Source organism: Camelus ferus, chromosome X (assembly GCF_009834535.1).
Source record: "Camelus ferus isolate YT-003-E chromosome X, BCGSAC_Cfer_1.0, whole genome shotgun sequence".
Classification (NCBI taxonomy): domain Eukaryota; kingdom Metazoa; phylum Chordata; class Mammalia; order Artiodactyla; family Camelidae; genus Camelus; species Camelus ferus.
Window position 1 is genome coordinate 33,399,628 of NC_045732.1, and position 26,930 is coordinate 33,426,557.

Consider the following 26,930-nt stretch of genomic DNA (forward strand, 5'->3'; position numbering starts at 1 on the left):
TTTAAGTTGCATTTCCCTAAGGGCTACTGAACAGATGTGGAACATTTGTTCATGTGCTTATTTGCCATTCACAACCCTCCTTTGGTGAAGAGTCTGTTCAAACTTTCTGCACATTTTTAGACGAGAGTTCTTTGTGCTTTCCGAACGTAATCCTTTATCAGATATATGATTTGTACATTTTTTTCTCCACCTATGGCTTGTCTCTTCATTGTCTTAACACTGCCTTCCAAAGGACAGTTTTTCCATTTGATGACGTCCAATATATCAAGTTGTTCCTTTGTGAATTCTCTTTTTGTGTTGTATCTAAGAAAACTTTGCCTATCCAAAGGTCGTGAAGACTTTTTTCATTCGACTCAAAGTTTAGTAATCTTTTAAGTTTTACATTTAGATCTGTCATCTATTTCAATTTAATTTTTAGGTGATAAAAGATATGAATCAAAGTTTTTAGTTTATGTTTTTCATTTTCTGCCTGTGGATATCCAGTAGTTCCAGAATTTTTTTTTTTTTTTAAGAGGAGGTTTTCTCCACTGAATTACCTTCATAACTTTGTAGGTATAAGTTGTCCCTATGTCCATGGGTGCAATTCTAGACACATTTTTCTGTTCTGTTGACTCCTCTGTCTTTACAGCAATTCCACGTTGTGTTGATTACTTTGTATTTTACCATAAATCTTGAAATTAGGCTGTATTAGTCCTCCACTTTCTTTATTCTTTTACAAAGTTGTTTTGACTCTTGTAGGTCCTTTGAATCTTCACAGGAGTTTTAGAATCGGTTTGTCAATGTGTACCAAGGAACCTGAGGGATTCTGATTTTGGTTCTGTGGAATCTATAAGTCAATTTTGAGCTAATCGACATCTTAACAGTATTGAGTTTCCTGACCCATGACAAAGGTTCATCTCACCATTTATGTGTTATTTCATTTATCTGAGCATTATTTTGTAGCTGTCACTGTGTAGATCTTTCACATCTCTTTTTCTTTATATTTTCCCTAAATATTTCATGTTTTTGATACTATTGTGAATAGTATTGTATTTTTTAATGGCCATGTTCATTGTTAGTATAGAGAAATAGAGTAGATTTTTGTACGTCGACCTTGTGTAACGCAACTTTTGGATACTCATTCATTCTAGTGCCCTTTTTATAGAGTCTGTCAAGTTTTCTATGTTGATAGTCATGTCATGTGTTACAAAGACAGTTTCACTTCTTCCCTTCCGGTCAGAATAACTTTTTGCCCTGGCCTCATTGCACTGATTGGAACCTGCTTATGTTGACTCTAAATGATGAAAGTGGAAATTTGTGTCTTGTTTCTGATATTAGGAGAAAGTCATTAAGTATGACGCTAGCTTTAGATTTTTTTGACATATCCTTTTTCAGTTGTAAGTTCCTTTTTATTCCCGGTGTTCTGCGGCTTTCTGACAACGCTGTGAGTCAGATCCTTGGATTGTGCCTAGTGCTTTGTCTGCATTCCCTGAGATATTCATATAGTTTTTACTCTTTAGTTTGTTGAAATAACAAATTACATAAGTTGATTTCCAAGCAGTAAAGGTACTTTGCGGGGAAGGTATAGCTCAGTGGTCGAGTACATGCCTAGTATGCATGAGGTCCTGGATTCAATGCCCAGTACCTCCGTTAAAACAAACAGACAAACAAACAAACAAACAAACCCAATTACCTCCCCCTGCCGAAAAAAACTCCCTAAGTCAAAAAAACCCACAAACTAAATGAAGAAAAATTTAAAAAAAGAAGTACTTTGAATTCCTGGCATAAACCTCGTTTGGTCATGATACATATGTATGGTGAGATTAAGTTTGCTAAAATATTACCAACATTTATCTTTGCACCTGTGTTCAAGGAGGGTATCTGGTGTCTCTTTTCTTTTAATGCCCTTGCTTAGCTTTATCATCACGGTAATGCTGGCTTCACAGAGTGATTTGGGAAGTATCCCATCCTCTTCATGATCTGGAAAGGTTAGTGTAGAATTGGTAATTTTTCTTCCTTAAATATTTTGTAGAAGTCACCAGTGAAGCCATCCAGGCCTGAAATTTATCATGTGGAAATTTTCTTTAACTGCACATTTACATTCTTCAAAGATATAGGAACATTCTGGTCATCTATTTTTTTCTTCAATGAGTTTGTTTGGATTGTGTGCTTTAAGTAATATGTCTGTTTTCTCTATGCTGTCAAAATTACTGCCATAAAGTGTTTATACTATTTCCTTGTTATCCTTTAAATATTTGTGAAATCTGTAGTAGTATCACCTTTTACATTTTTGGTTTTTGTAATTTATATCTTAGTCCTTTTTGTCTTTTTTTTCCCCTCGTCACACTGGCTAAACAATAATACATTTTACTGATCTCCTTAAAGAAACAGTTTTCAGTTTTGTTAACTTTTCCCCAATGTTTTTCTGTTTTCTACTTGATTGATTTCTCCTCCCAACTTTGGTCTACTGTTGTGATAATGTTCTGTTCACAGCAGCGTAGGCTTTTCCCAGAATGTACCTCAAAACTCTTCCAGCCTCTACTCATTACTCAATTCCAAAGCCACTTCCACATTTGTAGGCATTTGTTACAGCAGCACCCTGCTCCTCAGTACCAGTTCCTGGCTTTGTCTTTTAGGCTACTATAACAGAACACCATAGATTAGGTGGCTTATACACAATAGAAATTTATTTCTCACAGTTCTGGAGTCTGGAAAGCCCAAGTTCAAGGTGCAAGTAGAAGGTGAGGGTAAGCATCTTGGTTCATAGACAGTCATCTTTTTGCTGTGTCCCCACATGGCAGAAGAGGGGAAGGATCTCTCTAGGGCCTCTCTTAAAAGGGTGCTGATCCTTTACATGAGCGTTCTACCCTCATGACCTAATCACCTCCCATAGCCCTCACCTCCAGATAACATCATGTTGGGGATTAGGTTTCAACATAAGAATTTTGGGAAAACAGAACCATTCAGTCTACAGCACGTTCTCACGTGTTCTCATTAGCTTTTGTATATTTACAACATCCGCACTACTTTTTGAATTACTTTTACTTCAATACTACATCACTCAAATGATTTTAACATATAAAATATATTTTTCAACAAATATATTTTATATATGTATAGATGTATACATTTATATATGTGTGTATGTTTACCTATGGAATTATCGATTTTATTATGCTGTATTCCTTTGTATAGGTCAGTATTTCCATCTGGGATTATTTTCTTCAGAGAGAAGAAAAATATACTGTAGCACGTGTCTGCTGGTGATGAATTTTTTCCTCTCTGATATGCCTAAAACTTTTCTTATTTTGCCTTGGTTTTTTAGAGATGTTTTCTCTGTGTATAGAATTCTGGGGTGATAGGTTTTTTTTTTTTTTTGCTTTCAGTACTTAAAACAGATGGCTCCATTGTTTTCTCACGTTTGTTGTTCTGCATGAGAAGTCTAATGTCACCCTGATTTTTGTTTGTACAAACTGTGTCTTTTTTTTTTTTTTTCCCCCTCTGGCTGCTTTTCAGATGTTCTCTTCATCATTGTTTATGGGCAAAATGATTATAATGTGCCATTGTGTCATTTTCTTATGTTTCCTGTGCTTGGGGTTTGTTGAACATCTTGAATATGGGTGTTTATAGTTTCCATCAAATTTGAGGTAAAAATTGCCATAATTTCTTCAGATATTCTGCTTTCTCTCTCCTCTTTTTTTGTAGATTCCAATTATTTATATCTATGTGTATAGATACATGTAAATATATCCTGCTTGTCATTTTGTACCGCTCAGTGATACTATGCTCATTTAATGTTTTCCCCTCCATATTATATTTCAGATACTTTCTCTTGCTTAATCTTCAAGTAGAGTGATCTTTTCTTCTACAGTGTCTAATCTATTGTGACTGTCTTACAATATGTTTTTTTCACTTCACAACTTTGAAGTTTTCATCTCTGAAAGTTTGGTTTAGTTTGACCTTCTGTCTCTACTTAAGTTTTTGAACATTTGGAAGATAGATATAAGAACCGTTGTAATGTTCTTTCCTGCTAAATCTAACATCTGTGTGAATTCTGAGTTGGTTATGATTGATTCATGTCTTAATTATGGAAAGCATGTTACTGCCTCTTGTACCCCAGTAATTTATCATTAGGTGCCAGAAGTTGTGAATTTTACTTAGGTGGGTGCTGGATAGTTTTACATTTTTATAAATGTTTTTAAGCTTTGTTCCTGGATGCTCTTAAGTGGCTTGGAAATGATCTGATCTCTTCCCATGCTTTTTAAGGTTTGATAGGCAGAAACAGAACAGTGCTCCAGTCTATAGCAAATGATTCCCCACCACTGAGGTAAGACTCTTCCATGTATACTATCCAATGCCTGTGAATTTTGAGGCTTTCCAGTCTGATTGGCTAGAACAGCCACTATTCAGGCCTGGTATGAGTGCCAGGCACTGTTATTTACAGTCTTTTCAGGTGGTTCCTTTCCTGGCCTCGGGTGACTTCCTCACAAGAGTAAGCTGCCCAATAATCAGCTGAACTTTTGGGATGGAGAGGGTCTATGAAAGTTTCTGCATAAAACTCTCCCCTCCAGCCTTGAGAACTCTACCTACCTTGTTCCCCAGTCTCTTAGCTTCATCTCTGAAATTTGGAGTGACCATTGGTTTCTGCCTGACGTTCCCTTCCCTGAACCACGGCCTAGAAGTTCAATAAGTAATCTGGGGCAATCACAGGGCTTACCGCATTTGCTTCCCATCTCTCAGGGATCATTCTCTCCTGCCTGACGTCCAGTGTCTTACAAAGTATTGGCTTGTATTTTCCCCACTCCCTTTTTTTTTTTAAATTGTTTCAGAGGGTCAATCTGGTTCCTTTTTCTGTATCTTGGCCAGAAAAGGAAATATAACTTAATTTTTCTTGCTTTATCTCCATGAATTTGTGAAGCTGCCCTCTCACAAGTCACCAGAGAATTCTTCACCATCAAATACCATATCACATTCTATCACTGATCTCCGTCATCCAGAATTGTGGATCATACCTACCTTATTGAAACTTAGATTCTTCCTTGAATTTCGTACCATTCTATTGTTAAAATTTTTGTCCTACTGTTCATAATATACATCCATTTTTAAATCCACAAAATGAAGACCTCACCATACCACATTAGGTGTTTTCACGAATCTTATCCAGCATAGCTTTTCTTTTGTTATCACCCAAAGTTCTCCAATACACAAATTACAGATTAGAGATCATTCCTCAAATCATGGCCTGACCATATAGGTCTTTGTTTAAATCCATTTGGGCATTTATTCTTTTATTCACGATCCAACTGTGAAGTTCCCGTTTTGTGCCCCACAGTGTGCTGGATCCTCAAACTATTGCAATTAAAGATCCAATTCCTGTATTTTCCCAGTAATGATGTTCCCCTTATGTCTTTCCCAGATGAAGTCAGCTTTTGCATATTAATTATTTCAGAAGTTTTATTCGCACTTTGTCTTTGAGGTAAACGTTTTCTGAGCAAGTATTGAGTGATGCAGCTTAAGATTGCAAATGAATGAAATGGAGGGATCTCCATAGTGTTTTACAGAGTGGCTATCCAAATTTACATTCCCGCCAACAATGCACAGAGGTTCTGTTCTCTCCACATCTTAGACCATAGTTGTTATCTTTTGTCTTTTTGATACTAGCTATTCTAAATCATCGTGGTTTTGATTTGCATTTCCCTGATGATTAGTGAAGTTGATCACCTTTCATTCATTTTGGCTATGTCTGTGTATTCTTTGTGGACATTTTGGTCTTTTGCCTATTTTTTGAGGGTTTTTTGGAGGTGTTGAGTTGTATGACTTATATATTTTGGGTATTAAGCCTTATGAGATCAATGGTTTGAAAATATTTTCTCCAGTTCCGTGGGTTGCCTTCTCACTCGGTTGATTGTTCCCTTCGCTTTGCGGAAGCTTTTTCATTTGATGCGGTTTCACTTCTCTACCTTTGCTTTTGTAGCCTGTGCTTTTGCTGACGTATCCAAAAAGTAATTGAAAACAACTGCCCAGGCCAACATCAAGAAGCTTTTTCCCTATGTTTTTTTCTAGTAGTTTTGCAGTTTCAGGTATAATGCTGAAGTCTTAATACATTTTGGTCTTTTATATGGTATGGGATAATTTGATTCTTCAGCATGTAGATATCCAGTTTTCCCAGCACCGTTTATTGAGGAGAGTATCTTTTCCCCGTTGAATGTTCTTGGCACCCTTGTCAAAGATCAATTGCCCATAGATGTATGGATTTATTTCTGGATTTCCTATTTTGTTCCTCTGGTCTATATGTCTGTTTTTATACCAATATCATACTATTTTGAGTACGGTAGCCTTGCAATGTATTTTGAAATCAGGAATTGTGATTCTTATTTCTCAGGATTCTTTTGGCTATTTGGGGTCTGAAATTTGTTAAGACTTGTTTTATGAGCTCGTAGGTGATCTATCCTGGAGAAGGCTGTATGTGCACTTGAGAAGAACATGTGTTCTACTCTTGGATGATAATTACTGTGTGTGTCTGTTCTATCAGTTTGGTCTATAGTGTTCTCGACTCAGCTGTTCCCTTCTTGATTTTCTGTCTGGATGTTCTATCCAGTATCATGAGTGGGATATTGTTGTCTCCTACTGTTACTGTACTGTTGTCGATATCTGTCTTTAGATCTGTCGATATTTTTCCATCTTTATGTATTATTGACAAATAAAAATTGTATGTATTGAAGGCATACACCATGAAGATCTGTCAGTATATGCTTCATGTGCATAGGTGCTCTGAAGTTGGTTGTGTATATATTTATAAATGTTATATCATCGTGTTGAATTGACCCTTTTATCGTTATGCAATGTCCTTCTTTGTCTCCAGAGACAGTTTTAGGCTTAAAGTCTGTTTTATCTGATACAAGTATAGTTACCCTTGCCAGGCTGGAGAGGATGAGTCAAGCTGGACCAGGCTAACTTGATAGCATCCCTCTAGGGGCCCACCCTGTGGCCCCACCTTTTAAAACTGTGATGCTGCTCTTCCAGGATGAAGGACAGGAACTAGGTGCTCTGCTTGCTCCTGCTACACTCCACCTAGCACCAGCACGACATGAAAAAAAAGCTGGTGCGTAGAATTGACTACCTTTTTTCCTCAATAGCAACATGAACGTATATCCAATAAATACATATCCGTATCAGCCAACTCCTGTGGCAGCAATAAGTTGACATGAACAAAAGTTAATACATGAGTTTCATGTTAAGGAAGCTTTGGAAGCTGACACGCTTTTCTGGTTTTTTTCTGGTTTTGTTTTTAATAGTTTACTGATTTGTTGACCTGCACCTATCAACCCTTGCACCTTGTGTATGCCACAGAATCTAACAGCAGGAAGGACATGCAATGGCAAAAGAAAAATTTAGAAGAAGGAAAAAGGACGTGATCAGAGGAGATAATGAGTATGGATTTATCACAGTGTTTTTAGGTAGCTATCAGTAGATCAGTACAAAATTCAGTTCCGGATCTGGTACTTGGGCATTGTCCTATGTAGGCCTTGCTTACTTAAATATCAGAGCTTCCAGCACTCCAGACAAGCTCGGGAGCGAAAAGATTCCTGGGAACAGCTTGTATATAATGAGAAGGAGTGCTTTTCGTCCTCCCTTTTTAAGCATATACATCTTAAAAATAATAGACAATCTAGAGCTGTTTCCTTAAACTTTGGGGGCCTTTTCTCGTGTATAAAATGAAGTGGTTGAAGCAGGTTATCTGTCTTTGTGGACCAAGAGAATTAAAATCAGGAGGATTTTTTTTTCATAAGTATCTGAAAAATCTGTGTATGAGAAGAATATTAAAGTATCATCTTAATGATCTCTAACCAGAAGCAATGAGCTTTATCCTTTTATTGAGAACAAAATGAAGTTGCTCTACCTTGGAGATAAGCAGACTTTTTAGGAGCTTGGATCAATGCATTTAGAAAATAATTTACTCCTCTGTATTAAAGAGTTGTTAGTTTCCAGCAAAGGGTGCAGCTGCCTCCCCAAATAGAAGCTTTTGGCCCCATTATCCCCCAGGATTAGTGCTCTAAGGAAAGAGTTGTTTGCTCTCCTTTTAAACAATCACCTTAATGTTTCTTTCCAATTTTTTTGTTTTTCAATCCACTCAGTAATTGAATGAGGCACTCATTTATATGCAGTTCAGTTGTTGTTACCATCTTGCCTCCATGAGTTTTAAATGTTCAAATAAATTAATGAAGCAGCACTTTTTTATTGACCTATAGTTGATTTACAGTGTTGTGTTAGTTTCAGGTGTATAGCAAAGTGATTCATACACACACACACACACACACACACACACATATATATATATATATATACTCTTCCAGTATAGGTTATTACAAGCTATTGAATATAGCTCCCTGTGCTATACAATAGATCCTCGCTGTTTATTTATTTCATATATAGTAGTTTGTATATGTCAATCCCAAACCCCTAATTTATCCCTCCCCCCTCTTTCCCCTTTGGTAACCATAAGTTTGTTTTCTATGTCTATGAGTCTATTTCTGGTTTGTAAATAAGTTCATTTGTATCGTTTTTTAGATTCCACATATAATTGATATCATATGGTATTTGTCTTTGTCTAACTTACTTCGCTTAGTATAATAATCTCCAGGTCCATCCATGTTGCTGCAAATGGCATTATTTTATTGTTTTTTATGGCTGAGTAGTATTCCATTGTAGAAATATACCACAACTTCTTTATCCAGTCATCTGTCGACGGGCATTTAGCTTGCTTCCCTGTCTTAGCTATTGTAAACAGTGATGCTGTGAACAGTGGGGTGCACGTATCTTTTGGAATTAGAGTCCTCTCCAAATATATGCCCAGGAGTGGGATGAAGCAGTTAGGGAAAAGGTTACATTGAGTGGTCCCTCCCTCTAAGGACATATATAGTATATTATGGACTGGCTGTAGTTGTTTTTCCCCTAGTCAATACCAAGAATGGCATGGGTTGGTGAACACCCTGATAGGCTGACAGCAAAAGCATCATACAGGCCTTAATATATGTTTTAATATTTATCACCTGTTGCTTACCTGTCACTGTTCCGTCCCAGCATCTCTGTGATTCTTTCACTTAGCCATGTAAATAGACTAATCACATTCAATGGAAAATGTGAGCAAGAAGCACTTTGAATTGTCACCAGTAGGATGGTAGCCTATGTATTACTGTTACGAAACTATCTTTAAAAGCAAAAAAAAAAAAAAAAAAAAAAAAATCTAATTATTGTGAAAAAGCTAATAAGTGATTCTATTTCTAAATCCACTCCCAGGTTCCTGACCCCCCTCACCCCCCAACCTGGCAGCCCTGCCCAGATCTTGATTTCTTTAGAGGGTGAGGAAAGGTGGGGGCTAGAGGGAATCCTAACAGGTCCTGAGGAAGAAAAGCAACGAGTGCTCTTTCTAGTTTTGCCATTGGTGTGCAGAGTGTGTGCATGTACACACACGGAAAAGTGCCAGGAGTCTTCACGTAGAGTCAGTCTTTGTCTAATTGTCTTCTAAAGGAACCCGTGTGGCTACATCCACAGGTTCACTTTTTTATTTTCTGAAAGAAGAAAATGAATGCAATAGTATAATTGAGAGCTTACACTTTAGGTGTGAAAAGAATCAGTACTGATGGTGGTATTTGATTTGTTGGATGTGTTTGAAAACCTTTGGTTTTATTTCTGAGAACAGAGTTTAAATAAGAAGGCAGGTCATTTCATTTCATGATTATGGTATTTTTGCATGAGTTTGGACATCTACATTAAGAGTCTCAGAACATTTTAAAAAGTAGGTTCATTGGCTCAGTCACAATGGGGAACGAATTAGTGACAATTCTAGTTGTCAACCTTCGCCTGCAAAAGATGTTGACGTAAAGAGAGCAGAAATTGTAGAAGAGGAAAAAGGCTTAAGAAAGTACGCAATGACTGCAGAGGAGACAAAGATGTAGAAAGCTGGGGTAGCGTGTGATGTCGGGATAATGCACATCATTGGACTTTTACTTTTGTGTTATGTTTGTTATATCACGTGTTCCTTGGTTAAGAAAATCTTTGCACGTGATAACTTCTGACTCGGTGTGCCTTCTTTAGACAGTTGCCAGCAGGCAAGTCTTTAAAGGAGCAGTTGCACAAGTTAGTTACACTCGAGGACTTTCATCTCTTCGGTTTAGCCCAAGGCTCTTAATCTCGGAACCTCAGTGTAGCTGAGACCAGTGCATCGAAGGAGTATGTTACCTCAAGGTGAAAAAGCAAAGTGCCGTTCATCCGTTGCTGTCGGCTGCCGCTGCCCACCTTCTAGCTCTTAATGCCTCTGACCTATGGCCAGAGCTCCTTATCTGGTCAACTTCCCTTTAATCCCTTTCTCACTCCTCCAGTAAATCCTCCATACTGACTCTAGTTGTACATCTTTGCAGAACCAAGATCCGTCATGGCATTCTTCCTTCGTTGGATTTCTGCACCGGGTGGTGGTGGGGGAACCAACTTGTCAGCTGGGCATTTAAAACCTTCCACAGTCTTCTCTTGACCTGCCTTTTCAACTTTGTCTTCCTTACCCGCTGTGTTCTGTACAACACCATGCTGTTGTGGCTGCTGGTTCTGAATGCATCCCGCTCTCACCCACTTTCCGGGCCAAGCTCAAGCTTGCTTCTCAGCCTCGCCGCTAACCCCCATCCCTCGTCTGCCATGTCTGGCAGTGGAGTCCTACCCGTCCTCCATGACCTTGTTCAAATAATTCTGTACAGAAACCTCCTAGATCTCTGCAGTTGGAAGTAATCTACCTTTTTTGCTTGTATTCCCAGAACACTTTGCACGTTTTTCAGAAAACTCCTCAACAGCTGGCCTTTTCATCAGTTACTACCACTGCCTCCCTCTCCTTAGATGGTGAGCGCCGTCGGGGCAAGGTCTGTGCCCCAGTCGCCATCATGTCCCCTACAGTACCTAGCACGGTGGGAATATGTGATGGGGATTCAGGAAACATTTGGTGACAACCTAAGATAAGATTACAGCAGTACTATCATGCAAGTAAAATCCAGGAGGTAATATTGAACGTTTTGTTATTTTTAATAGTAACTTTATGTCTGGCATTCTTTGTTAGACTGTTTGGCAGTAGAGACCATGGTAGATAAACCATTTCTGTCCCCTTTATTTAAGATAATCATTATATGTATTTATGCTAAATCTTTATTAGAGGGGACAAAGTCAATAGGGGAAACAATTAAGAGTGGCATTTTAAACAATTTGGTGTCATCCGGGTGTAATAAAAATTCGCAGTTTGTGATTATTAAGAGTCAGTTCACCTACCGTTGTTTGATGAATTTTTTTTAGCTCATTGGTCAAGGGTTCCTCCTTGTTTATTTTTAGCAACAAGGAAGGACTTTATTGGGTGGATACCCCTTGGAGGTTGGGAACGTCCCCACTATGTGCCTCTGTCGCTGCAGACTGATACGAAGACTTGAGGTGCTTTTGTTTTACAACTTAAATCTGTGATGTCCAAACCCTGACATTGTTTTTCTGCACTAAGGGAAGTAAGACTTGCCCTGAAACTCAAGATGTGACCCTAGCAATGAAGCGGGAGCCTTTAGAAGAGGCAAAACCCCATTCTCATTCTGCTGCCTGTGCATCACGTTCATTAGATGTTCCCAGGTCTAAAAGGAGGGTAAGTGTAAGCTGATCCGCTGTGAAACATGAAGTTAATTCGAGTTGTTAGGAGATGTAACATGACAACGGGGGACTCTGGGCTCTTAGTACCTACTCAGTACCTTTCATATGTCTTCTTGTTGGGCAACCAGTCCCGATGCAGCCTCAGTCTGAGTTTCCTCTTGCTCCTTTTCATTCCTCCAGTGGTTATACGGATCGTTAATGTTACGGTCAGAGAAGTTCTAGATCAGTTACTTGTACCACTGAGTTAAACTAGCTGGAGATCGTGATCCTGTTGCTTTGCCTTGTAAGTGATGGGTGACTGGGCCTGGGGCTGGTGGTTTTCAGTCTTCACAGTCTCAGGACGTCTTTATTCCGTGTTCCTTCCTTAGGTCTTCGTATGAGTCTCAAATGGTGGTGAGGAGATGGCCAAGAGGAAGGGAAGCTGAAGGGGGTCAGGAGTGGGCGTTCCAAGCAGTAAGGAGCATAAACAGGGGTGTCAGGGAGGAGCAGCAGCGCATGATTGGGAAACCGCAAGCCATGTGTGACTTCTGTAACAGGGCAAGAAGCGGGAGGAGATGAGACCAGGCAGGTGGGGAAGGACACGGTGCCATGCTGCGGCTCCTCACCTGGTACAGGGAGCCACTCCTGGGTGCCAGCCAGCAGTCATGCTGTTGGATTTACACTTCGATGCGTCACTCGGGCAGCTGTGTTGGGAGTGAGCGTGAAAAGCACGATCCAGGAAGAAGGAAGTCAAACTGGGCATGAGTGTGGAAGCCCAGGAAAGAGATGATAAGGGCCTAAAGGAAGGTTGTAGAAATGGGGAGGATGGGCTGAATCTGAGTGCTGTTTTAGGGGAGGGGCTGAGCTGTTTGGCTGCTTCCGTGGGTCTGGGGAGGGAAGGCACCAGTCCCAGTTCCGGCCCGTGCGTGGCGAGACGGTGGTTGTTGGCAGCGGGGACCGACGATGCGGGAGGAGTAGGGGCAGGTTGGTTCTTTCGCTCAGCCGTGTTGATAGAGGGCCCTCCTCAAGGGTCGAGTAGCTGGAAGGTGGTGAATGGGCTACAGGAGACGGTGAGTTTGAGGCGCCGGTGACTCAGCCACGTACACGTGTCTGACAGTGAGAAGGGGAGCTGTGGAGCTTGCGGGACAGGTGTGGGCCAGAGAGGACAGAGCTGTGAGGCACCAGCTCACCAATGAAGTTGAAACTGAGAGTGAATTTATCTCCCCAAGGAGCGCGTGGCAGATGGAGGGCGCTGGGCCTGGGAGAACTCTGGAAGATGTGAACGTTAAAGTGTTTATTTAGTTACTTTGATCCTTTAATCCACACAGAGTATGAGATATCTGAAGGATTCGGAAGGCATATGGAGAACCGTGAGCCCCTCTCCAGCCCTGTCCCCTGGCTGTGGTGCTCCCAGCTCTGGAGCCCAGCCACCACCTTTTCTGGCTTCTCATGTACCCTTTCAAGGATATTCTCCACGTATGCAGATATTTACACATATGTTTGTGGGTTTGGGGATTATTTCACACAGTGCCGTCTGGTGTCCACTCTGGTTGGGTTGCGGTCCTGGTGACATACCCACATGCAAACGTCTAAGAGTGAGAAATAAGAAACAGATCTTGGAGGCTTACAAGAGAGGTGTGGGCCCGAGGTATTAGATTTGTAAGTCATCAGCTCACAGGTGGTAGTTGGAACAGTGAGAGTGAATTATCTGCCCAGGGAGTGTTTATTCCCTTCTGGAAATGCAGCGGAGAGGGGAAGTGAGGAGCGAGCAATAGAAAGAAAAACAGGGAGAGAAAGGGTGTATAACCTCGAGGGAAGCGATGAGGGGGCAGGGCATTATTGCTTTCAGGAAAATAAGTTGTTAGAGGGAAAAAGAGAACACAAGTTGTGTTCTGTTCCAAACAGGTAAGGGGCTGGGGGATAAAGCATTGTGATAAAAAAAAAAAGAGAGAGCATAATGTTTTTGGCAAATACGGAGGGACACCTCAAAGGCACATTCCCTGCGTGCTCAGTTTTCTTAAGACTGACATTCAGGGAAGCCTCAGGAAGCCATGAAAATCAGAGGCATCTCAGCAGTACCCATTAAGAATACATGCTTTTGGTTTCTTCTGAAAACACTCTAGCATCATTTTCCTCACGTTGAACGAACCAGCTTCATCATGCCAGAAGCAGCACACGCCAGAAGCAGCAGAAGCAGGTTGTTGGCTGTGGCTTGCTGGCCTCTAGTGGCCAGGAAGGAAGCTCCCAGCTCCTGGCTCTGCTGGCTTCACTGTGACTTCAGTGGGGAGATGGGGGATGGGGACGGGGTTGATTGCTGAGTGTCTTAGTTTCCAACCATGTGAAGGGCTTCTTGGAAATATTAGAGATGATCTGTTTCTTTACCCAAATCACCATTTACCTGGATAAGAAACTTTCTTTGGGTCGAAAACAAATTGTGGAGGCAGCATTTAGGCCCAAGCTGAAGTCCGTTGTTTGTAACATGTGAATAATGTTCTCAAGACAGTGCTTTCTGGTTTCTGTGATGAAAGGTGCAAAAAGCGATGGCAGGGAAGATACATTTGGAGCAATCTCTCAGGAGCCTGTGAGGAGGAAAATCAAGTGGAAGCAACATAAGCCAGAGAAGTTTGTAAACTCTAGGGAAGTGTATACAGATTTTTAGGGGGAAAAAAAATCAGTGGTCGTGTGACCTCTGTAATAGGTTCTTGGACAACATTTGCCCTAGACTGTGTGGAAATAACAGTATGTCCTGCATGCGTGTGGCTGAAATTACCGGTCAGTAGGTAAAGTGCTCACTTGATCTTTTCCTGTGCAGGACTCACACTTATTAAAGGTTTAATAAATGTAGCTATTGTGATTATTTTTACCCTTGGTCTTAGCCAACAGGCTGAGAAGGGGCAGGATTATTTTTAGCTAGTATCATTGTCTAGGAGATACAGTCCCATGCTCAGGTGTGTGACAAGATGGACTTCAAAGCCCTTGCAAGCGTGAAATTCTGCATCCCATGGCTCCCTGAGCTGCTTTATTGCCTGCAAATTCACGAGCAGAGGTGGACAGCAGAAGAGACCAGAGACACATCCCTGCACCACACACTGGAGGGAAACTCCAATCTTTCCTTCTCAGAGACAGGCGCTGCGGTCCCTCCCAGTCCCACAGGGATGCTCTTGGAGAATGGCACAGAGGCTGCCTGTGACAGCAGCCTCCCTCCCAGTGCCGTGGGCCAAGAGTGCTTGCCAAGTGGAGGAAAGATTAGCATCAAACTGAAGTCAATCAAATAGTAAGACTTTGCAGGATGACTGGGAAAACTAACAGGGACTTAAGTAAATAAGTGATAGTAAAACCCAACAAGGATGGTGTAGATGTCAATCAGTATCTAAAATGTCCACTTTTCAGGAAAAACTGAGATTTGCAAAGAGCTAAAACATTTTGACAAACACAAAGGAAATAAAACAGTAAACAGAAACTCCCTGAAAGGGCTTAGAAGACTTAGAAGACAAATGTGTCAAAGCAGCTTTTACAAACACATGTTAGACAATTAAGGAAATCATATTTAAAGGTTAAAATGAAAGTATGAATACAATAATCCGTCACATAGAGGTTAAAAATGAAAGTGTAGATAATGTGAAAAGGAACAAAACTGAGATTTTTGGGATACAGGAGTATAATACTTGAAATAAAAAAAATTCACAAGTGTTCTCAGCAGATTTGAGCAATGAAAGAACCAGGAAGCTGAAGGTGAATCAGCAGAGATTATGTCACCTTAGGCAAGGAGAAAGGAAAACTAGACCAAAAAATGAACATGAACTCAGAGACCAGTAGAACACCAAGCACACACACGTATACATGATTGGAGTCCCAGAAGACGAAGAGAGACACAAGGGCTGAAAAAGTATTTGAAGAAAGAATGGATGAGATTTCCCCAAATCTGATGATAAACATTACTCATCCAAGTTGATCAACCAAATCCAATTAGGAAACATGCAGAGATCCACCCCTAGATACATGAGAGTTTAATTTCTGAAACACAGACAGCAAGAAAACATTGAAAACAGCAAGAAAAATGACTCGAGACATAGAAGGGAACCACAACAGGCTCGAAGCTGTCTTCTCCACAGAGACAAGGGAGGCCAGACTGCAGTGGGATACTCATATTGCAGAATGGAAAACAAAAATGAAAAATGTGTCAGCAAGAATACTTGAGGGAACAAAAGTGAGTGGAAGTAGCTACACTAACTTCAGGAAAATGATATATTTTAACACAAAAAGTATTACTAGATGCAAGAAGAAACATTTTACAACAAGGTAAGATCTAAATCGTCAGGAAGAGATAATGTTATAAATGAATACGCACATAACAAAAGTGTCAAATGCACGAAACAAAAACTGTCATAGTTGAAAAATGAAATAGACAAGTCACAAATAATGGTTAGAGTCTTCTAGTCCCACTTTCCCTGGTGGATAGGATAAGTAGGACGAAAAGCAACAAAGAAGGGGAAGACTTCACGAAAACTGTGAACCGACCAGACCTACCAAAACTCTGTCGAGAAGAGTGCACCCATCAACAGCTCCTTCTTCCCAAGCGCTCATGAAATATTCTCCAAGATACAGTATATCCTAGGACAAGACTCAAAAAATTTAAAAGCATTGAAATCATGCAAAGAATGCTTTTGACCTAAATGGATCAAAATTACTAATCAGTATGGGAAGATGATTGGGGAAATTCAAAAATATGTGGAAATTAAACGCCATACTTGTAAATAACCAGGGGGTTACAGAAGAGATCACGGGGGAAATTACAACATACTAGAAATTATGGAATACAGCAGATACGGTGGATAGAAAAAAAAATACGTAGGTGTAAATGCTTACGTTAAAGAAAGATGATGACAAATTATGTCACATTCCAATTTTAAAAACAATAAAAAGTTGAGAGCCAACTAAACCCTAAGGAAGCAGAAGTAAGGAAATAAAGATTAAAGCGGAAATAAAAGCAATAAAGGACAGAAAAAAATGAACAAAATTCAAGGAGGTTCTTTAAAAACTCAAACAACAACCTCTTCCCAGATTGATCAAGAAGGAATAAAAGGAGACAAAATAATAAAACTAGGAGTTCACAGAAGTAAAAAGAATTATGAGGGAATTCTATGCACCAGAGCTAGACTTGCCGCCTGGCTGAAATGGAGAAATTCCTAGGAAGACACAAATTAGAGGAAATGATTCAAGAAGAACTAGAATATGTGAACAGGCCTATAGTAAGTAAAATCATCAAACCAGGAATTTTGAAACTTCCCACAACCAAAAGCCCAGGCCCAAATGATTTCACTGGTGAACTCTACCAAATATTTAAAGAAGAATCAATACCCGTTCTTTGCAAACTCTTCAGAAAAATAAAAGAGGGACTGTTTTTCAACACATTGTACCAGGTCAGTGTTAGCATAGCAGATGCAGAAAATGGCATCGCAACAATACTACAGACCAATAGCCCTTACGAATATAGATACAAAGACCTGGATTTGGGCTGTCGGCGCTAGTTTGACAGCTCATGCTCTAGAACAAACCATCTGGTGGTAAAATAGAACCAATAAAAGCCTGTGTGTGCGTGTGTGTGTGTGTATGTGATCAGTAATTGTTAATTGGATAATTGTTGCTGACGTTAGAGTGAATTTTTAGTGTGACTGGTCCAGTACTTGCGTGATGTTCTGACTGAGTGAGTTGTGTAAATCGAGGCATCGGTATCAGTTTTCCATCTCCCCGGGTGATTCCACAGTGCAGCCATGTTTGAGGAACAGGGTGTGAAGGCAAGCCTTTCAGACTTCATTGTGCCTATTCATCACCAGGAATCTTTGTTAAAATGCAGACTCTGATTCAGTAGGTCTGGAGTGGGGCTTCAGATTTTGCATTTCTAACAAGTGCCCAAGTGTGACTGATGCTTCTGATCCATAGACTACACTTGGAGTTGCGAGGAGCTCGCACTCGCTTTCATGGTCTGAAATATCTGGGTCCTGCCCCAAGGGACTCTGATGCACTTGGGTTTGGATTTGGCCTGCACGTCAAGATGTTTTAAAGCTCCAGAGGTGACCCTAGCAGCAGAAAAGCCTAAGAAACTTTGTGCTGAAGTGCACATGGTATTTTATACATTTAAATTTTTATATTATCAGTAGCTCTATTATGGTGTCCCTTTTGCTTATTTCTCGCCGCATCCCATACTTCCTCAGGACACACATCCATACATACAGTGGGAATCAAAGTGAGCCCTTTATCCTCTTGCTTTTGTCCATCTCTGAAGAAAGAGAAGTATTTCAAGGTGGAAAGTTGTCCCAGTAAATCTCAGTTCCAGGCAACAGAGAAATCTTCCTTCCTGAGTCCTGGCTGCACATGACAACGAAAGAAGCTACAGAGGACTTTTTGTTTCCTTCTCAGTATGCAAGGTGCCTGCGTTGGCTAAAATGGAAGACAGACGTCCAATGGCAAAGGATAGATATGCAGTCTTTTCCCCAAAGCATTAACTACAAGAAGGAACTTAGAAGAAACTGGAGGATGATTATGAAGATGGCGATGTTGATGGTGGTGATGAAAACCAGAAACATGGTGAACAAAGTGCTCCTTAGAGATTTACATACATTAACTCCTTTAATCGTCGAAGTAACCTAGTGGAGTTGACACTTTTATCCTTATTTTAAATGTGAGGAAACTGAGGCACAGAGAAATTAAATACCTTACCCAGGTCTACCCAAGATGTGTGGCTAGACTGCTATGTGAACCCAGGCAAACTGAGGTTAAGAGACTCAAACAGAAAACTGGTTCTCCAAAGCAGGAAAGGAAGAAGGATCGTCATTCAGTGGACTGTTTGAAATGCTCACCAGTATAGGCTTGCCCTGTGCGTCTTGTATCTGTGAGAGAGATGCGTATACACACACACACACACACACACACACACACACACACACACACACACACACACACACACACTAGCCACCAGATTGCTTTAAAGTATGTAGTAAAATACGAAGAAGTTTAGCTAAGCAGTAATTTCCTTCCATATTTCCCCAAGACTACACTTCAACATTTTCTTAAAAGTGAGAATCATGGCCTTTGGAGTTCAGTCTCCAGAAACTTCAATTGTCCCTTTACTCTTCTTTGCCAGACTTGGTGTTTGTTCAATATATGTCATTCTCTGCCTGCTTTGAGGACCTCTCCTCTCTCTGAGTTTGTCTCAGATCTTTCATATATATATATACATACATACATCTATAGCCACCACAGGTGAAGCCACCATGTGTCTCCGGACCTGCTCCAGTATCTCCTAACTTGTCTCCCAGCCTCGAGTCTCCCTCTCCCCTGACATTCTTCAAAGCTATGAGAATCCTGGGTTTTACATTCAGGGAGATTTATTCTACTTTATATTCAATATCACAAATTTGACCTTTGCCATGACCTTTAATTTTTCAGCCCTTCTCATGAGGTAATTTGAGGTTTTTGTGGTATTCTGTTCCTTTAGTGGAAGAAAGGGTGCAATGGAAGGAAAAATACACATCTTTGGATGTTTTGTAAGGGCAATATGCATAACTGGCAGGGTGACCTAGGAAGTCACTCCTGCATCTATGGGAACGTCAGCTAAGGCTCAGTTACCATTATCCCTGTTGCCAGGGGTGAGACTGTCAAGGAGGGACTCTGCATACCTGCTTCTAGGACCTCCAGGCTGCTGTGCAGAAGCAACACATGCTAAGATTTCATAATGAGCTAAATGTTTTCAGGTCAAGTTGGAGACACCCTTTATTTTGCTCCCTGTCCAATCTCACTCTTCACTTCTCCTTAAGAGTTCACCGGTATTATACATTCCATACTATGTTTAAACATAATATTACCACACACAGGTGTCACGTAGACTAGGACCTCAGATGACCCCTCCCCCACCTACTCACTCATTGTTCATCAGAGGAATACTGATTTTGTGTATTCAGTGGTTCCATGCAGTACCTTCTCCCTCCATCCATGGAGACCCTGAGCTACATGTGGACAGGTCATGGGTGGGTGGAGAGACTCCTGGATACCTGTTTTAAACTTACAAAGTGAGAGATGTGCACAAGCAAATCAACCAGAGACCTTTATCTATTTAAGAACCAATGACTTTATTGCAAGAAATGGTAACAATGAAAGAAGAAAAACTTAAGTGAACTTTTTTTTTTTGCAAGGGCAATATTGCTGTATGCATGCCAGGCAGGGTGACCTCGGGAAGTCATCCCGTGACCATGGGGAAGTGCAGTCCAGGCTCAGTTCTTCTTGTCGCTGTCGCCCAGGGTGAGCTTGTTGAAGAGGTACTCCGCCATGCCGACTTCTGGGGTCCCCGTCTTGCGCAGGGTGGTGATGTGGTCCCCCAGCTCCTTGATGAACTCGACCTGCTGGTTCAGGCAGTGGCTCTGCAGGAAGTGGCACAGGTGGGCGTCGCTCTTGTCGCTGGCCAGCTGGTGCAGGTGGAGCAGGCTCTGGTTGACGCCCTTCTCCAGGCGCAAGGCGCACTGCATGGCCTGCAGGCCGCTCTCCCAGGCATCGCGTCTGGCTCCCTGATGTCATGGAAGCAGAGGCGGCCCCCGCGCTGGTTCTGCAGGCGCATCAGGCTCTCGGCCCGCTCCCCAGGTGCCGCGTGCACCGCAGGAAGAAGCGGGCGAAGTGCTTCAAGGCCACGTCGTCGCGGTCGAGGTAGAAGGCCATGGCCAGGCACACGTAGGAGGCGTGGAGCTCCAGGGTGACGGGGCTGTTGGTGGCGGCCTGGCAGTCGGGGTGGTAGTTCTGGCGCCCCTGCGAGGGCCCCGCGGGCGTCATGGCTGGCGGCAGGGGGCGCGGCGGGCCTGAAGGCCAAGGTCGAGGCGGTGCCGAAACCGGGGACTCAGAGAGTGTCCTCAGGGTGGGCGATGAGGGTGGCCTGAGGCAGGTGACTCCGGTCAGGGCAGAAGTTCTGGGATGGACCGGATTATGGTTCCCTTACCTGGGGTGGGAGGGGGAGGGGGAGGGCAGGTTCCAGTTCAGTTACACTGGCTGGGGTTGGGGCGGTAATGGGAAAAGGAGGGCGGAGCACAGAGCACTGTGTCCCTGGTTCCATCAGCGTCTGGGTGAGTCGCGGAGACTGTGAGCTGAGCAGCTGTCATCTATTACATTTTATTTTATTATTATTTTCATTTTATTATTTTCATTGTTGTTATTTTGGGTGCATCTCCACTGCCTGGCAGCAGGACTGGGACACTGTGGGAGACAGGGGAGGTACTTTTTAAATTGTTTGTAGAGGCGGTCCCTGTCCTCCAGGAGCTTACAGTCTAGGTGGGAGACGCAACTAATGCACACTTATACAAGCATTACAATTAGCGTTTACCATAACACTGACCACAATTGCTTAAGACCTGGGGAAAGCAAGATCAGTGAAGGGCAGGGGACTCGGAGAAGGTGTTTTGGTAAAGATGGAATTCATTTTCTTGTTGAATAGTTCCAAGTTGAGTGACACATTTGTTTTGGACAGGCGTGAGGGGGAAAGAGGAATGGAGGGAGCAGAGGCAGAAAGGCTGGAAGCCTATGCGGTAGGCAAGGGTCAGTGAGAGAGCCCCGTTCTGTTTCTTAAGACTCTTCCTTTGCAGTCGCCCTCGAGTCCCGCCACACTGGCTCGCAGTTGTCGCCTTGTTCGCCGCACCGAGATTCTGGGCTTTGGCTGGTGATGTTGGAATGTCCATTCTTCCTGGCTGGTGTGGTTGTCTGGATCTCTATGGTGGGGCCTGGTGGCATGGCCTTCACTGCGGGGCTGGGGTGGCGCTGTCCCGACATGGTCCAGATCAGAATGCATTGCCTGTGCCCAGATCTCAGGGGTCTGCTCCTCCCATTCCCCCCTCCTCCTTGAATGTCACCCGCGGTGGGACAGGTGCAAAGGGTAGGGAAGGGATCTGTATTGTCGTCATTGTTGGTTCTGCTTCTCCAGGGGCACTGATCTTGGCAACTGCTCCTCTGGCGAGAGAGCAGAGGGGACCACCGTTCCTGTGCAGCATTGGCTCCTGTGCTGGTGGAATTTTACAGGAGCACCTGGTGACATGGCCACCCAGGGGTAGGGGCTGGAGCCTCAACTGGGGGCCCGGTGGTGGTGCTTTCCCAGCACATGGCCCCCCGTTTCTCGACACAGTGTATGTCAGCTTCTTCAGGGAGCACCTGAACACCTCACTTCTCGCAATGGGCTATGTCCTTGGAGGATTTCAAAAAGCGCATCCTACCCAGTAAATGCAGCATTCCAGGAACACCTGCAGCAGCACACGGAAAACGTACCAGCCGATGATGAGCAGTTCCGCCGAGGCTGCCGCCACTGCCGCCGTGGTTCCGAGAGTGGTGGGTGGATGGTTGAGAGCGAGGGCTGACGGTTCCGAGGGCCGCTGGTCTCTCAGAGTCCACTGTTGGGCCCGTTTGGCATCTATTAATTTTCAATTTTGCATTAGTATTCCTATTTTCCAAGGACTTTCTCTTATTCTCTAATTGCTCCCTTTTTTAGCACCCTGTTCTCATTTCATAAGCCCATTGTCTTCCTTAAAATTCTGAGAATATAAATTTGGATTTCTTGGTGAAGTTCTCTTCTGTTTCCGGTATTATATTTATTTCTTTCTCCAGAAATAGTTCTGTTTGTTCATCATGATCTTCTCTTCCACTTTCCTCAAGTATCTGGCAAACATTTGTCCATTCATATTTGGGAGTAAAGGACTCATTTGATCAGCCTAGGTAATTAGAATGGATCTCATCTACAGTTGTGATGTCCATTTCATTAATAGGGGCCTCTTCTGTATGGGAGGGTAGCGTATGTCAGTTGTGGAGTGGTCTTCTCCTTTGGTAGTAATCGCATGAAACTTTCTGGTAGTATAGGGGCCCTCCCAATTGCCAAAAGCATGGCATTTCTCAGACGTTGGATGACTTTGGTGGATGTCTCTTCTAGGGAGATACGTCCTTCTGTCCTGTTTTGTTTCCGTTCTGTTATGCAGGTCTCCACTTGTCCCAGATCTGCTCTAATTTGGGTTCCTTTCTTGGTCACTGTCTTTGGAATGTAGTTTGGGGAGATTAAAGCAGATCAAATGCCACTGTGCTTTGTCCAGTATAAGAAAGATTGGGATAGGGTCAGAGCACGGTAGCAGCAAACAGAACTGTTGTTCAGAGAGTAGCTCTTCAATCTCACAGCCCACCCAGAACCTTCTGCAGTGCTTTGATTTCACTGACTCTCCTTGAGCTTTGAGTGTGCTTGGCTTTCTACTGCAGGTGTACTGTTTTATTTTTATTCATTAAAAAAAATTGAGGTATAGTTGATTTACAATGCTATGTTAGTCTCAGATGTACAACATAATGATTCAATATTTTTATAGATTATACTGCATTTAAAGTTATCATAAAATATTGGCCGTTTTCCCTGTGCTGTACAATACATCCTTGTAGCTTATTTATTTTATACATAGTAGTTTGTACCTCTTAGTTCTGTATCCCTATCTTGCCCCTACTCCTTTCCCTTTCCCCTTCCCTCTCCTTTTCCCTCTCTTTCCCTACTAGTGGAATCTGTTAACCACTAGTTTGTTCTCTAAATCTGTAAATCTGTCTCTGCTTTGCTATATTCATTCCTTTGTTTTATTTTTTAGATTCTATATATACGTGATAATATGCAATGTTTGTCTTTCTCTGTCTGACTTATTTCATGAAGCATGATTCCCTCCAAGGCCATCCATGTTGTTGCAAATGGCAAAATTTCATCTTTTTATGGCTGAATAATATTCCATTATGTATGTGTGGCCTTTCTGCCATTCATCTGTTTTCTTTGAATATATACCCAGAAGTGGAATTGCTCGGTCATATTGTAGTTCTATTTTTTGTTTTTTGAGGAACCTCCATACTGTTGTACTCTAAGACCTGTTATTTTCACAAAGTCACACTTGGTTGTAATATGTGATGACTAACCTGTACATTATTAGTTTAGCCATTATTCCTTTGCTAAAGAAATTTATTGAGTCTGTTACAAGTGACAGCAGAAAGGATAATGAGCATTTCTGCCAGTAATTTGTTAGTTTCCAAGAGTTTTCAAATGAAATTTCCTAACAGGTAGGTTTTATTCCCCTTCAATTTAGACATTAAATAAAGAGACATTTTTAGGTTTTCTTAACATTTAGAATATTTCATTTTGTATTTTATTTTCAAGTTTGTATGGCAGTGATTTTACTGATAAGAATCTACCTATTTATCTATCTATCTATTTACCTATGTCTCTTTAAAAAAATCCATAATTGCTATTTTAATCATCATGTGGCATATGCAGTTTAGGAGCAACGAAATTTTTTTTTCCCCCAAAAAAACCCTTTTATTTTATAATCTTTATTTCAGGTTTTATCAACATAAACCTATGTAAATTGTTATTTGGGTATATGTGTGTATATCAGAAATGTTATCTTTTACATTTTCCAAAGATAATCCTATAGATTTTTATTTTGAAATGCCTCATTCAAATTAATTTTAACATAGATCTCAAGGCTACTATTTTCATTCATGTTCTAGTGTGGGAGTGCACAAGCTTTATCCCAATAAAAATAAGCCCAGGAAAACCACAGTAAAAACCATGAAGATGTGCAGACTTAATAGCATAGCTAGGGTATGGTGTGCTACCTGTTCTTTAAAGTGCTTATTTAGAAAAGGAAAATAAGTAAAATATCTTTCTTCATCTTGGTAATATTAAGAGACTGGATTGAGCTCTCATAGGGGTTTTCTTCTTTTTGACTGTTTTTGTATCCATACCCAACTTATTTTATTTCAGTTGAGATAAAAAGTATCTTCTCCTTTCTTTAATAAGAAAACATCTATTTTTTCACATGGGTCCTAGGACTTAGTAGAACTCCAGCTAACTGTTTGGAATATATTGAGGCACAAGAAGTATACTGGACGATTTGCCAGACAGAAGAAGCTTTAAATTCCCTACATTCTGTGTTTCAGAGCTGTGATGTTTGTAATCACTTACTGACTTCCTTGATGGCTTTGGTGAAGGTTAGATTTCATAGTATTTTTTGTTATTTATTTTTGTTTTGGGTTTTTTGTTTTGTTTTTTGGGGGGAGAGGTTATTAGGTTTGTTTGTTTGTTTGTTTGTTTGTTTATTTATTTAACTGGAGGTACTGGGGATTGAACCCATGACCTCTTGCATGCTGAGGATGTGCTCTACCCCTGAGCTCTACCCTCCCCTTTATTTTTATTATCCCACCAGACTATAAAGGAAATTATTGCTTAGAAAACTCCATTTTAATAACTCAATTTTAATAAATTCTTTAATACATACAGGACTTTTTAGGAAAATTTTTCATCTAATTTAGGCTGATACCATAGATCGTTGTTCATGCAGTTGAAGAGTAGGATATCACTTGTGAAAAATGAGAAAAGCCCTATGTGAAACATTCCACAGGTAATGTTGAAGCTCATCCAGGTTTCCCTGTCAGCCATTCTGTAGGGTGACATTGATTACTTATAAACAAGAAAGCTGGTGTCTGGATGCTGCCTAGAATGTTACTGCCTCAGCTTTAAATTAGACCTTGTCACTTTTATTTTATTTTTCCAGAAGAAAGTAACTTATGTTTTTCAACTAGCATTGCATTTTCATCTTCAATTCTAGTATTTCTAGTATTCTCAAACACAGTGGTTCTCACATTTCTTCATGTATTTTCTTTCTCTCTTTCATTGCAGTGTAGTCAGTTTACAATGTTGTGTCAGTTTCTGGTGTACAGCATAATATTTCAATCATACATATACATACATACATTTATTTTCATATTCTTTTTCATTGTAGGTTACTACAAGATATCAAATATAATTCTCTGTGCTATACAGTAGAAACTTGTTTATCTTTTTTATACATAGTATTTAATATTTGCAAATCCCAAACTCCCAATTTACCCCTTACCACCTCCTTTCCCCCTGGTAACCATAAATTTGTTTTCTATGTCTGTGAGTCTATTTCTGTTTTGTGGATAAGTTCATTAGTGTCTTTTTTCTTTTTTAGATTCCATATATTAGTGATATCATATGGTACTTTTCTTTCTCTTTCTGGCTTACTTCACTTAGAATGATAATCTCCAGATTCATCCATGTTGCTGCAAGTGGCATTATTTTGTTCTTTATTTATGACTGAGTAGTATTTCATTGTATAATTATACCATGGCTTCTTATTGTGAAAGTCAGTCACTTTTTTTGTATATATATTTTTTATTGAAGTATAGTATAGTCAGTTTACAGTGTTGTGTCAATTTCTGATGTATAGCATAATGCTTCAGTCAGACATGAATATACATATATTCGTTTTCATATTCTTTTTCACCATACTACAAGATATTGAATATAGTTCCCTGTGCTATATCTCCATGTATTTTCAGCAATAGAAATCTTCTCTCTCCTCACAACTAACGTTCAAACCAAACGTCATCATATCCCCAAGACAGAAAACTAATTAGGCACAAATCAAAAGTTTGTTAGTAATTTGAGGCTCATATATCCTTTACTATTTTTAATAAGTACATTATCACCAGGTGCACTGAAGCTCTGATGTTAACATTATTGGGGGAACTCATTTTATATACTCATAACATGAAAAACTATAGAAAAACTGACAATTTAGCAGGTAAATTTCAGTGTTAATTCACATGTGAATATCTGTAAACTGAGAAAGAAATTTTATTGAAACCAAAAAAAAAAAAAATATTTGCTTACATTCAAGGCCAGGGAGCCAAGGGTAGGAAGGAAACCGGATGTGGAGAAAACTGGAAAGGATGTCATCTTCCTGAGTTGGCTAAGGAGCCAAACTTTGATGAGTCAGAAGAAATCCGTCTGTCTTTGACTTCTGTCTCACTTGTCGTGTATCTCCCAGTGCCCTAAGCCAGGGTTTCTTGGTCCACAGCTCACACTCCTCTGCCTCCTCCGAATCAGAAGTCCTCTGTTCTCTGTATCTGTGATCTTTGCTCCATGTACCTAATCACAGTCATGGGATGGAGAGTGCTTGCTTGCTACATTGTATGGTGAATCATATGGTACTTTAATCTTCAGGCTGCTAAAAACAAAAACAAAACCTTTTGGACCATGATGTCATCATAGATTTTTGTGTGAACACTGAAAACTTATTGTGCTGTGGTGTTTGTTTTGGCAGCCAAAGGTATCTTCTTCTTCTTCTGACTGTGAACAAGTCTGGTGATTTTACAGGGCTGCATAGTTATTTAACATAGTTAACAAAGTGTTTCATGTTGGCCTTGTAGATTCCTAGCTCAGGTAGCTTCCTAGTTATTCTAGA

The 26,930-nt window shown here is 40.9% G+C and overlaps 1 pseudogene; it reads right to left on the bottom strand.

The window, feature by feature from the left end:
* Positions 1-19,613: 19,613 nt before the first annotated feature.
* Positions 19,614-20,445, bottom strand: LOC116662273 (annotated as a pseudogene).
* Positions 20,446-26,930: the final 6,485 nt, after the last annotated feature.